This window comes from Ranitomeya variabilis, chromosome 1 (genome assembly GCF_051348905.1).
Source record: "Ranitomeya variabilis isolate aRanVar5 chromosome 1, aRanVar5.hap1, whole genome shotgun sequence".
NCBI classification, from domain to species: domain Eukaryota; kingdom Metazoa; phylum Chordata; class Amphibia; order Anura; family Dendrobatidae; genus Ranitomeya; species Ranitomeya variabilis.
Genome location: NC_135232.1, coordinates 830687156 through 830695610, shown reverse-complemented (window position 1 = coordinate 830695610; position 8455 = coordinate 830687156).

Below are 8455 nucleotides of genomic sequence, written 5' to 3'. Positions count from 1 at the left end.
ATCCCAACGGTAACCCTAACCACACCCCTAACCCTGACATACCCCTAACTCTAATCCCAACCGTAAATGTAATCCTAACCCTAACTTTAGCCCCAACCCTAACTTTAGCCCTAACGCTAACTTTATCCCCATCCCTAACCCTAACTTTAGCTCCAACCCTAACCCTAACGGGAAAATGGAAATAAATACATTTTTTTTATTTTTCGCTAAGGGGGTGATGAAGGGGGGTTTGATTTACTTTTATAGTGGGTTTTTTAGCGGATTTTTATGATTGGCAGCCGTCACACACTGAAAGACGCTTTTTATTGCAAAAAATATTTTTTGCGTTACCACATTTTGAGAGCTATAATTTTTCCATATTTTGGTCCACAGAGTCATGTGAGGTCTTGTTTTTGTGGGACGAGTTGACGTTTTTATTTGTAACATTTTCGGGCACGTGACATTTTTTGATCGCTTTTTATTCCGATTTTTGTGAGGCAGAATGACCAAAAAACAGCTATTCATGAATTTCTTTTGGGGGAGGCGTTTATACAGTTCCGCGTTTGGTAAAATGGATAAAGCAGTTTTATTCTTCCGGTCAGTACGATTACAGCGATACCTCATTTATCATTTTCTTATGTTTTGGTGCTTTTATACGATAAAAACTATTTTATAGAAAAAATAATTATTTTTGCATCGCTTTATTCTGAGGACTATAACTTTTTTATTTTTTCTTTGATGATGCTGTATGGCGGCTCGTTTTTTGCGGGACAAGATGACGTTTTCAGCGGTACCATGGTTATTTATATCCGTCTTTTTGATCGTGTGTTATTCCACTTGTTATTTGGCGGTATGATAATAAAGCGGGTTTTTTTTGTTGTCGTTTGTTTTTTTACGGTGTTCACTGAAGGGGTTAACTAGTGGGACAGTTTTATAGGTCGGGTCACTACGGACGCGGCGATACTAAATATGTGTACTTTTATTGTTTTTTTTTATTATTTAGACAAAGAAATGTATTTATAGGAACAATATATATTTATTTTTTTTTACACATGTGAATTTTTTTTTTTTTACACTATAACATGTTATAGTGTAAGATTGCCGATCTGACGCTTTGCTGTGCACTGTGTCAGATTGCCGATCTGACGTGCACAGCTCCTGGAGGCTTCCCGGCGCCTGCTCTGAGCAGGCGCAGTGAAGCCACCTCCCTGCAGGACCCGGATGCCGCGGCCATCTTGGATCCGGGCCTGCTGCAGGGAGGAGGAGGTAAGAGACCCTCGGAGCAACGCGATTACATCGCGTTGCTCCGGGGGTCTCAGGAAAGCACGCAGGGAGCCCCCTCCCTGCGCGATGCTTCCCTATACCGCCGGAACACTGCGATCATGTTTGATCGCAGTGTGCCGGGGGTTAATGTGCCGGGGGCGGCCCGTGACCGCTCCTGGCACATAGTGCCGGATGTCAGCTGCGAAAATTGGTGCGAAAGTAAAATTTTTAGGCAAAAAAAAAAAAAAGTAAAAAAAAACGTTCTTTGTTCGTTTTAAAAAAAAAAAATTGTCTCCACTAAGATGGCTCTGCAGGCGCCTGGGCAGTAACATCTATTGAATCGCCGATAGCTGTTACTGCGCAGGTGTGTCTGGCGCCATTTTCAAACTGAATTTTTTTCATTTTTAGGAATTTATGGATAACATGAAATAAAATCACTACATGCATATTATATATGCGATCATGCTGCAGCACAGGCGCCACCACCTGCCTATAGAAGGGGATTTTTATTATATAATTTATACATATATAAAATATTTTTTTAAATAAACTAGGGGACAGGTGTTGTGAATTTGCTTTTTGCTCCCTCTAGTGGTTACTAGTTTTTTGACTCTGGTTTTTCTGTCATTCCTTTTATCCGCACCTGGGTCGTTACTTAGGGGTGTTGCTATATAAGCTCCCTGGACCTTCAGTTCAATGCCTGGCAACGTAGTTATCAGAGCTAGTCTGCTGTGCTTTTGTCTACTGATCCTGGTTCCAGTTATATCAGCTAAGTCTGCCTTTTGCTTTTTGCTATTTGTTTTGGTTTTGTATTTTTGTCCAGCTTGTTCCAAATCTATATCCTGACCTTTGCTGGAAGCTCTAGGGGGGCTGGTGTTCTCCCCCCGGACCGTTAGACGGTTCGGGGGTTCTTGAATTTCCAGTGTGGATTTTGATAGGGTTTTTGTTGACCATATAAGTTACCTTTCTTTATTCTGCTATCAGTAAGCGGGCCTCTCTGTGCTAAACCTGGTTCATTTCTGTGTTTGTCATTTCCTCTTACCTCACCGTCATTATTTGTGGGGGGCTTCTATCCAGCTTTGGGGTCCCCTTCTCTGGAGGCAAGAAAGGTCTTTGTTTTCCTCTACTAGGGGTAGCAAGATTCTCCGGCTGGCGCGTGTCATCTAGAATCAACGTAGGAATGATCCCCGGCTACTTCTAGTGTTGGCGTTAGGAGTAGATATATGGTCAACCCAGTTACCACTGCCCTATGAGCTGGATTTTTGTATTCTGCAGACTTCCACGTTCCTCTGAGACCCTCGCCATTGGGGTCATAACAGTTTGCCAGGCCAGTATTAAATGTTTAATGCATTGCAGAAGAGGGATTATAAGAAAGAAGATTCTGAGTTTTTTTTTTTTTTCTCCTTCCCCTTTACCTCAGAGTGGCTATGCTTGCTGCAGACATGAATGTCCAGACCTTGATTACAAGTGTGGACCAGCTGGCTACTCGTGTGCAGGGCATACAAGACTATGTTATCAGAAATCCTAGGTCAGAACCTAAAATACCGATTCCTGAACTGTTTTCCGGAGACAGGTTTAAGTTTAGGAATTTCGTGAATAATTGTAAATTGTTTTTGTCCCTGAGACCCTGTTCATCAGGAGATTCTGCTCAGCAAGTAAAAATTGTTATTTCGTTCTTACGGGGTGACCCTCAGGATTGGGCTTTTTCGCTGGCGCCAGGAGATCCGGCATTGGCTGATCTTGATGCGTTTTTTCTGGCGCTCGGTTTACTTTATGAGGAACCCAATCTTGAGATTCAGGCAGAAAAGGCCTTGCTGTCTATGTCTCAGGGGCAGGACGAGGCTGAAGTGTATTGCCAAAAATTTCGGAAATGGTCCGTGCTGACACATTGGAACGAGTGTGCACTGGCCGCTAATTTTAGAAATGGCCTTTCTGAAGCCATTAAGAATGTTATGGTGGGTTTTCCCATTCCCACAGGTCTGAATGATACTATGGCACTGGCTATTCAAATTGACCGGCGGTTGCGGGAGCGCAAAACCGCAAATTCCCTCATGGTGTTGTCTGAACAGACACCTAATTCGGTGCAATGTGATAGAAAAACCGCAAATTCCCTCATGGTGTTGTCTGAACAGACACCTGATTTAATGCAATGTGATAGAATCCTGACTAGAAATGAGCGGAAAATTCATAGACGCCGGAATGGCTTGTGCTACTACTGTGGTGATTCTACACATGTTATCTCAGCATGCTCTAAACGTATAGCTAAGGTTGTTAGTCCTGTCACCGTTGGTAATTTGCAACCTAAATTTATTCTGTCTGTAACTTTGATTTGCTCACTGTCATCTTATCCTGTCATGGCGTTTGTAGATTCAGGTGCTGCCCTGAGTCTCATGGATCTCTCATTTGCTAAGCGCTGTGGATTTACTCTTGAACCATTAGAAAATCCTATTCCTCTTAGGGGTATTGATGCTACACCATTGGCAGCAAATAAACCGCAGTATTGGACTCAGGTTACCATGTGCATGACTCCTGAACACCGCGAGGTGATACGTTTCCTGGTTTTACATAAAATGCATGATTTGGTCGTTTTAGGGCTGCCATGGTTACAGACCCATAATCCAGTCCTGGACTGGAAGGCTATGTCAGTCTCAAGTTGGGGCTGTCGTGGTATTCATGAGGATTCCCTGCCTGTGTCTATTGCTTCTTCTACGCCTTCGGAAGTTCCGGAGTATTTGTCTGATTATCAGGATGTCTTCAGTGAGTCTGAGTCCAGTGCACTGCCTCCTCATAGGGACTGTGACTGTGCTATAGATTTGATCCCAGGCAGTAAATTTCCTAAGGGAAGACTGTTTAATCTGTCGGTACCTGAACATACCGCTATGCGTTCATATATCAAGGAGTCTCTGGAAAAAGGACATATTCGTCCGTCTTCTTCCCCTCTTGGTGCGGGATTCTTTTTTGTGGCAAAAAAGGACGGATCTTTGAGACCTTGTATTGATTATCGGCTTTTAAATAAGATCACTGTCAAATTTCAGTATCCTTTACCGCTGTTGTCTGACTTGTTTGCCCGGATTAAGGGTGCCAAGTGGTTCACCAAGATAGACCTTCGTGGTGCGTACAACCTTGTGCGCATTAAGCAAGGTGATGAATGGAAAACCGCATTCAATACGCCCGAAGGTCATTTTGAGTACTTGGTGATGCCTTTTGGGCTCTCCAATGCGCCTTCAGTTTTTCAGTCCTTTATGCATGACATTTTCCGGAAGTATCTGGATAAATTTTTGATTGTTTATCTGGATGATATTTTGGTTTTTTCTGATGATTGGGATTCGCATGTGGAGCAGGTCAGGTTGGTCTTTAAAATTTTGCGTGAAAATTCTTTGTTTGTCAAGGGCTCAAAGTGTCTCTTTGGTGTACAGAAGGTTCCCTTTTTGGGGTTCATTTTTTCCCCTTCTGCTGTGGAGATGGACCCAGTCAAGGTCCGAGCTATTCTTGATTGGACTCAGCCCTCGTCAGTTAAGAGTCTTCAGAAGTTCTTGGGCTTCGCTAACTTCTACCGTCGTTTTATCGCTAATTTTTCTAGCATTGTGAAACCTTTGACGGATATGACCAAGAAGGGCTCCGATGTAGCTAACTGGGCTCCTGCTGCCGTGGAGGCTTTCCAGGAGTTGAAACGCCGGTTTACTTCGGCGCCTGTTTTGTGCCAGCCTGACGTCTCACTTCCCTTTCAGGTTGAGGTGGATGCTTCGGAGATTGGGGCAGGGGCCGTTTTGTCGCAGAGAGGCCCTGGTTGCTCTGTTATGAAACCTTGTGCCTTTTTCTCTAGGAAGTTTTCGCCTGCCGAGCGAAATTATGATGTGGGCAATCGGGAGTTGTTGGCCATGAAATGGGCATTTGAGGAGTGGCGTCATTGGCTCGAGGGTGCTAAGCATCGTGTGGTGGTCTTGACTGATCACAAAAATCTGATGTATCTCGAGTCTGCTAAACGCCTTAATCCGAGACAGGCCCGCTGGTCATTGTTTTTCTCCCGCTTTGATTTTGTTGTCTCGTATTTACCAGGTTCAAAGAATGTGAAGGCCGATGCTCTTTCTAGGAGCTTTGTGCCTGATGCTCCTGGAGTCGCTGATCCTGTTGGTATTCTTAAAGATGGAGTTATCTTGTCAGCTATTTCTCCGGATCTGCGACGTGTGTTGCAGAGATTTCAGGCTGATAGGCCTGAGTCTTGTCCACCTGACAGACTGTTTGTCCCGGATAAGTGGACCAGCAGAGTCATTTCCGAGGTTCATTCCTCGGTGTTGGCAGGTCACCCGGGAATTTTTGGCACCAGAGATCTGGTGGCCAGGTCCTTTTGGTGGCTTTCCTTGTCAAGGGATGTGCGGTCATTTGTGCAGTCCTGTGGGACTTGTGCTCGAGCTAAGCCTTGCTGTTCTCGTGCCAGCGGTTTGCTCTTGCCCTTGCCTGTCCCGAAGAGACCTTGGACACATATCTCCATGGATTTCATTTCTGATCTTCCGCTATCTCAGGGCATGTCCGTTATCTGGGTGATATGTGATCGCTTCTCCAAGATGGTCCATTTGGTTCCTTTGCCTAAGCTGCCTTCCTCTTCCGATCTGGTTCCTGTGTTTTTCCAGAACGTGGTTCGTTTGCACGGCATCCCTGAGAATATTGTGTCAGACAGAGGATCCCAGTTCGTTTCCAGGTTCTGGCGATCCTTTTGTAGTAGGATGGGCATTGATTTGTCGTTTTCGTCTGCTTTCCATCCTCAGACTAATGGACAGACGGAGCGAACCAATCAGACTTTGGAGGCTTATTTGAGGTGTTTTGTCTCTGCTGATCAGGACGATTGGGTGACATTCTTGCCGTTGGCTGAGTTTGCCCTTAATAATCGGGCTAGTTCCGCCACCTTGGTTTCGCCTTTTTTCTGCAACTCTGGTTTCCATCCTCGCTTTTCTTCGGGTCATGTGGAGCCTTCTGACTGTCCTGGGGTGGATTCTGTGGTGGATAGGTTGCAGCAGATCTGGAATCATGTGGTGGACAACTTGAAGTTGTCACAGGAGAAGGCTCAGCGCTTTGCCAACCGCCGCCGCGGTGTGGGTCCCCGACTACGCGTTGGGGATTTGGTGTGGCTTTCTTCCCGCTTTGTTCCTATGAAGGTCTCCTCTCCCAAATTTAAACCTCGTTTTATTGGGCCTTACAAGATATTGGAAATCCTTAATCCTGTATCTTTTCGTCTGGATCTTCCTGTGTCGTTTGCTATTCACAATGTATTTCATAGGTCCTTGTTGCGGCGGTACATTGTGCCTGTAGTTCCTTCTGCTGAGCCTCCTGCTCCGGTGTTGGTTGAGGGCGAGTTGGAGTACGTGGTGGAGAAGATCTTGGATTCTCGCCTCTCCAGGCGGAGGCTTCAGTACCTGGTCAAGTGGAAGGGCTATGGTCAGGAGGATAATTCCTGGGTGGTCGCCTCTGATGTTCATGCGGCCGATTTAGTTCGTGCCTTTCATGCCACTCATCCTGATCGCCCTGGTGGTCGTGGTGAGGGTTCGGTGACCCCTCACTAAGGGGGGGGTACTGTTGTGAATTTGCTTTTTGCTCCCTCTAGTGGTTACTAGTTTTTTGACTCTGGTTTTTCTGTCATTCCTTTTATCCGCACCTGGGTCGTTAGTTAGGGGTGTTGCTATATAAGCTCCCTGGACCTTCAGTTCAATGCCTGGCAACGTAGTTATCAGAGCTAGTCTGCTGTGCTCTTGTCTACTGATCCTGGTTCCAGTTATATCAGCTAAGTCTGCCTTTTGCTTTTTGCTATTTGTTTTGGTTTTGTATTTTTGTCCAGCTTGTTCCAAATCTATATCCTGACCTTTGCTGGAAGCTCTAGGGGGCTGGTGTTCTCCCCCCGGACCGTTAGACGGTTCGGGGGTTCTTGAATTTCCAGTGTGGATTTTGATAGGGTTTTTGTTGACCATATAAGTTACCTTTCTTTATTCTGCTATCAGTAAGCGGGCCTCTCTGTGCTAAACCTGGTTCATTTCTGTGTTTGTCATTTCCTCTTACCTCACCGTCATTATTTGTGGGGGGCTTCTATCCAGCTTTGGGGTCCCCTTCTCTGGAGGCAAGAAAGGTCTTTGTTTTCCTCTACTAGGGGTAGCTAGATTCTCCGGCTGGCGCGTGTCATCTAGAATCAACGTAGGAATGATCCCCGGCTACTTCTAGTGTTGGCGTTAGGAGTAGATATATGGTCAACCCAGTTACCACTGCCCTATGAGCTGGATTTTTGTATTCTGCAGACTTCCACGTTCCTCTGAGACCCTCGCCATTGGGGTCATAACAGACAGGTCACTGAGGGATCACTGACCCGTCAGAAGCCATGCTGGTGAATACCTAATCAGGGCCCAAACAGTACTTTCCCCCACATATGGGGTATCGGCGTTCTCAGGATTAATTTTGGGATCCATTTTCTTCTGTTAGCCTTGAAAATAAAAAAATTGGTGCGAAAGTAAACTTTTTAGGCAAAAAAAAAAAAAAGTAAAAAAAAACGTTCTTTGTTCGTTTTAAAAAAAAAAAATCAGTTTTATATTTATACATATATAAAATATTTTTTTAAATAAACTAGGGGACAGGTCACTGAGGGATCACTGACCCGTCAGAAGCCATGCTGGTGAATACCTAATCAGGGCCCAAACAGTACTTTCCCCCACATATGGGGTATCGGCGTTCTCAGGATTAATTTTGGGATCCATTTTCTTCTGTTAGCCTTGAAAATAAAAAAATTGGTGCGAAAGTAAAATTTTTAGGCAAAAAAAAAAAAAAAGTAAAAAAAAACGTTCTTTGTTCGTTTTTTTAAAAAAAAATTGTCTCCACTAAGATGGCTCTGCAGGCGCCTGGGCAGTAACATCTATTGAATCGCCGATAGCTGTTACTGCGCAGGTGTGTCTGGCGCCATTTTCAAACTGAATTTTTTTCATTTTTAGGAATTTATGGATAACATGAAATAAAATCACTACATGCATATTATATATGCGATCATGCTGCAGCACAGGCGCCACCACCTGCCTATAGAAGGGGATTTTTATTATATAATTTATACATATATAAAATATTTTTTTAAATAAACTAGGGGACAGGTCACTGAGGGATCACTGACCCGTCAGAAGCCATGCTGGTGAATACCTAATCAGGGCACCACATGAAGACCCCCCCCCCCCCCCCCCCCAGGCTATCC